This window comes from Emydura macquarii, unplaced genomic scaffold (genome assembly GCF_026122565.2).
Source record: "Emydura macquarii macquarii isolate MOO-44397 ecotype Brisbane River unplaced genomic scaffold, CSIRO-AGI_Emac_v2 contig_1253, whole genome shotgun sequence".
NCBI classification, from domain to species: Eukaryota; Metazoa; Chordata; order Testudines; family Chelidae; genus Emydura; species Emydura macquarii.
This window is the reverse complement of record NW_027131390.1, coordinates 55074270-55079207: the sequence shown is the minus strand read 5'-3', so window position 1 is coordinate 55079207 and position 4938 is coordinate 55074270. Positions and strand designations below refer to the sequence as shown.

General features: G+C 43.6%; 1 long non-coding RNA gene across 1 annotated transcript; it reads left to right on the top strand.

Moving 5' to 3' along the window:
• The first annotated feature begins 1098 nt into the window (after positions 1-1098).
• On the top strand, positions 1099-4016 carry LOC137154092 (uncharacterized). Its single transcript, XR_010920067.1, has 2 exons — positions 1099-1226; positions 1922-4016. It is a non-coding gene; the product is annotated as an uncharacterized lncRNA (long non-coding RNA).
• The last annotated feature ends 922 nt before the right edge of the window (positions 4017-4938 follow it).

The window sequence follows — 4938 nt, the reverse complement described above, 5'->3', positions numbered from 1 at the left end:
TGGTTACACTACTGCCACTCTCAGGGCCTTAGAGCTGGTCTGCACCTGGAAGTTCTTGCAGAATAAGGTAGGGTGTGACTTTAAAGTGGATTAACTATTCCTGATTAACTCCATGTGTAGACAAGCACTTAGGCTTTGTTTATGCTATAAACCCTTTGCTAGCAGAGCTAGCCCGCCAGAACCCCCTGGTGTAGACACACTGAGCGGAGGAGGAGTCTTCTAGGTGCTGGCACATCAGGGTGCCTAATGACATTAGCCATGCCGGCAAAAGTGTTCTTCTCTCTGCATAGTTGCATCCACATGTTGGATTTTGTCGGCTAGAGGGTGTGGGATTTTTTCACTCCTCCCCCCCAACCAACATAGCTGTTGTGTATGTGTATACCTGGCCTTATTCTCATTGACACTAAAGCTATTTTGCACCACTCTGGCAGTGTAAAGAAGCCTCAAAGGGTAATTTACCAGCACAACATAAAGGAAAATCAAGACCCCCGTGCCTCAGCAGCTATTGACTGTGAACCTGATCTTGCTGACCCTTACTCATGCAAGTAGCCCATTGACTGTAATGGGGTTGCTTCCATCTGTGGGAATACGTATGTCATGGGAGCTACTTGCGGGAGCATTAATCACAGGGAGGAGGAACAGTCCCTGCTTTTGAGGAACTGGTTACTAGCCAATTGTTTTCTAACAAATGGACTGACCCTCCCCCTGTCTTTCTGTTATTTTTATTCTTGGGGGCTTCTCTATCTGATTCCGTAGTATTTGCATGCTAAAGGTAACTGGCTCTCATGCAGCAGGCTGTAAACCAGTCATCCCCAACCATTACTGGCAAAGCTATCCTAGTGAACGTTTAGCAGTTGGACACCATCCCCTACACTCTGTGCTATACCCTTCTTATTCATCCATTTTGCCTTCGCCTCTACCCTTTTTATTCTCTCTGTTAAGGTATAAGGAATACCGGTCTCCTGGGGTCAGAGGCCAGCAGCTAACTGGTTGGCTGGCTGATTAGCCCCAGCCACTGCATCTGGGGGAAGGACCTACAACTTAATTGGCTGATCCTTATAAAAGAAGGTAGTAGGAATTGGAGGGAAGGTCCACAATACCAGCCAGAAAGGTAAAGGGCTACTGGCTCTGCACCTGATGGAGTGCAGCTGGAGCAATTGTAGAGGGTAACTGCTTCCAGGCAACAAATGGACTGTGGGAAGTCCTGTTATCACTACAACTCAGAGGTAAGCGTCAGGAAAGTTTGTGGGGATGAACCTAGAGGCATAAGGGACAGACTTGGGGAAGGGACTACTTAAGTGGTACAGATACTGAGGGAAGAGTGTGAAACTTTTGATCTTATTTTGTTAAGGAGGTTTGAAATAAAAGAGAATGACCCACAATAGCTAATCCTAGTGGGACCTGTATTCCCTGGATTCTGTGAGAGGGTGCCAGGCAGAGTTTCCCTAGGTGGGGAGATGGCTCAGAGAGAGCAAACCCAGATCTAGCAGGAGGAGAGCGCTATAAGAGAGGCCCCAATTCTTTATACTCTCCTTTAATTTCAAGTTTCACTGTGACTCCTCTCCTGGGAGTTTCCCTTTACAGGGGAGACAAAAATGTTCAGTTAAATAGCAATTCTGCCCCCACAAAAAGTGCAGTTTTGTAGCAACTGAAACTTTGAGTTTGGGTTGAATTTGGTGGATAGTTTGGGATGAATAAAAACAAGGAGGGTAGATTGGAAAAAAAATAGTCAAAATGGTTCATTTCAACATTGTTTCAGCAAACTGCAGCTTTGACATTTTTGTTTCAAACTGAGCAGTTTCAAAATGACATTCAAAACATGTCATTGGATCCCAAATTATTTTTTTCTGGTGTTTTGGCAAGGAAAAATAGAAAAAAAAATCAGTTTGGGTTTGAAACAAATCCATTTCTTTTCCTTCAGATTGTTTGCAGGTGCTCCAGTGACGGAGCTGAGTGCAGTGGGAACAGAAACAGCTGGGTCTGAGGCTCTGTATGGGTGAGCTGCTTTCGCAGCCAGACCACAAAGAATAAGAGAGAGGGAATGTGGATATTTGTCAAGGAGCCACCTACTACCTCACCTGGAGCCATGGAAATGTGTTTACATGGGGTGATCACTGCAGGGACACTTCTCACATAAGGCCTAATCCAGCTCTTGCTGAAGTTGATGAAAAGACATCTGTTGACCTGAGAATTGGATTAGACCCTGGCATCTTTATTCATTTGGTCCCTGCTTTTGTGCAGACTGAACTAGGGCCTTGCCTAGGTGCATTTAAAGAGAGTTGCACCTTCTGAAGCATCAGGTATTGGCTATCGCTGGAGGAAAGATAATGGACTTGCTGGGGAAGTGATATGGGCTAGCATATCCTCCATCTCATGTCCCACTTACCATTTCAAACTGCTGATGGCATCTTTTGATGAGTCTAAAATGAAATCTGTATGTTAATTTACTTATCTTCTGTTCTCTCACTATGTCCAGGAGAGGCGCATTTGTGTTCCCTCCAGGACTCAGTGGCATTCAGTTACTGATGCTCAGCCAGCAACATCTGGAATGTTGTGATGTTGACTCATCCTTTCAAGAGTCCTTTTTATGTCCAACATTTACCCACTTAACCATGAACAATAATATTTATGGAGAGACCTGGCCATTCATACATAACTATTGCTGGTCATGCTGTCAGTGACAACCACTACCAAGGCAGGCAGTTATTTCTCTCACGGTGTAGGCAATGCATTAAAGCTCACCCAAGGTAATTTATCTCCTGACTTCATATCCACAGAAGAATGCTGTACTGCTAACCCTTCAATGGATGTTGCCACCCTGATTAGCACTCACAGACTATTTGAGGAGGGAGGTACTCCTCAATCTAAGCAAGGATGGCAGAACTGGTGGGGAAAGAGGAGATGTTTCCATTTTTAAATTCTTTTCAAGTTTAGATGTCTCACTATTCATGAATAGTACATCTGTATAGGTAACGACAAGTAAATATGAGAGTGAAGACCCTATGGACTGTGATTAAATGGTGCTAGGCCCAACCTTGCACCCAATACTGCCAGGACTGGACTGGGATTTGGACAACACACTGGTGCATGGGAGTAAGAACCCCATTACACCTCTGCACGCAGACCTTTGGGTCCAGGTACATGCTTTGTGCTGGCTTTCTCATTCCTCCTAGAGCATGTGGGGCAGCAAGGGTGAGAAATGGGCCCATTCTTAGCTCCACCACCACCCTCCACTGTCCAACCAGTGCATCTGAGCTAGCATGGGGTTGTTGTCATTTGGGACTAGAGTAGGACAGCAGCAAATTACAAACCAAAGCAAGGGGCAAAGAATTGTGACTCAGAGGTGTGTATTTGTGAGTCACAAGGCCTCTCAGGACTGCTGCTGGAGTAGTGAAGCTTACATACTGGGTATGTCTTCACTGATGGCGGCAAAGTCATTGCCATCAAATCAATTCTTCTGGATCAATTGAGCTAAAGTGAAGGCTCATTCAGTCGATCTGGAAGTCGATTTAATGAATCCACCCCAGGGGGAAAAGGTAACTGCACCAATGGGAGCACATTTCCTGTTGGTGCAGCAAAGTGAAGATGTCGCGGTAAGTGGAAGTTAGGAAGTCGAGAGGAGATACACAAGCTACATAGTGCCACCAAATTTCCTGGTCAGTGTAGACCAGGCCACTATGAGTTGTTGAAGGCCGTGCCTAGAATCAGAATCCAGCTTCTGTTGACTGCCCAGAGTTTTGGGTGTAAAAGCAAGGCAAGATAGGGCCCTAAAACATTTTACATGGTTAAATTAAAATTTTAAACAATAATAACATTAAAATTAAACTAGCTTGAGATTTTTTTCAAAGAAAAATGTTGCAAAATTTTTAAATTTCGCAGGGGAAAATCACTTCCCATCCAGCTCCAGTTCCATAGAACAGTATCCGAGAAAAGAAAAAACAGACAGCTTAGTTTGTAAGCTTTTTGGGCAGGGACTGTCTTTTTGTTCCGTTTGTTCAGCTCCCAGAACAATGGGGTCCTCTTCCATGACTAGGGCTCCTAGACACTACAGTAACACAAATAATGAATCCTAATAATTGCAAGCGATTTGTATTGGGTGGTCTACCTTTCACCTTATTTTTTTTTTATAGGGCCCCCTATCATTTAGGTATCTAGTTACTATATTGTGATAAGAAAATATGTAAATATCTGATATCTAATCTCTTCTTGCTAAAAGGGCGATTACACAGTTACATTAAGCTTAATTTGTATTCATCTCACCGCACTGTATTTATTGACTGTTGTACTGTTCCATGTTATTATTTAACAGGCTAGAGACAAATGTTTTATATTAATTTCCCTTAAATTGCCTTATTTCGTGCTTTATAACAAATTAATACACTGCATCAAGTGCCCCTCTTTTTGTTGGGCAGCCTGTCTTGTTGGTAGTTCATCATAAGAAATGGAAATGCTTCATTTAACTTCATGATTCTTTCATGCATGCTTGTTGGACAGAGATCTTTTCCTTAGGGCATCAGACAGTAAAGTTGGGATTAGAGCTGGTCAGAAAAATTCAGATGAAATGTATTTTGTCAAGATGTGCTGATTTAGCATAATTAAAGTGTTTCCTGGAGACAATTCAAGTTGGCTGAAGTTCCGATGGAATCCAGGGGCCACAGCTTCCAGGGTCCATGTCTCTGGGACAGCCAGCCAGTTGTGGATGGCAACCCAGGATCTCCTGCATCTGTGACCCTAGGTAGACCAGCAGGGTCCCAATTCTCTTTCATGGAGTCTTTTGAAATGTTTGGTTTTCATTTCTAATCAGCACAAAAAACAAGGTTATTTACCAGTAACTGTTGTTCTTCAAAATGTGTTGCTCATATCCATTCCAATATAGGTGTATGTGCGCCCCGTGCACAGATTCCTGGAACTTTTTTCCCCATTAGCAAGCCCCGTAGG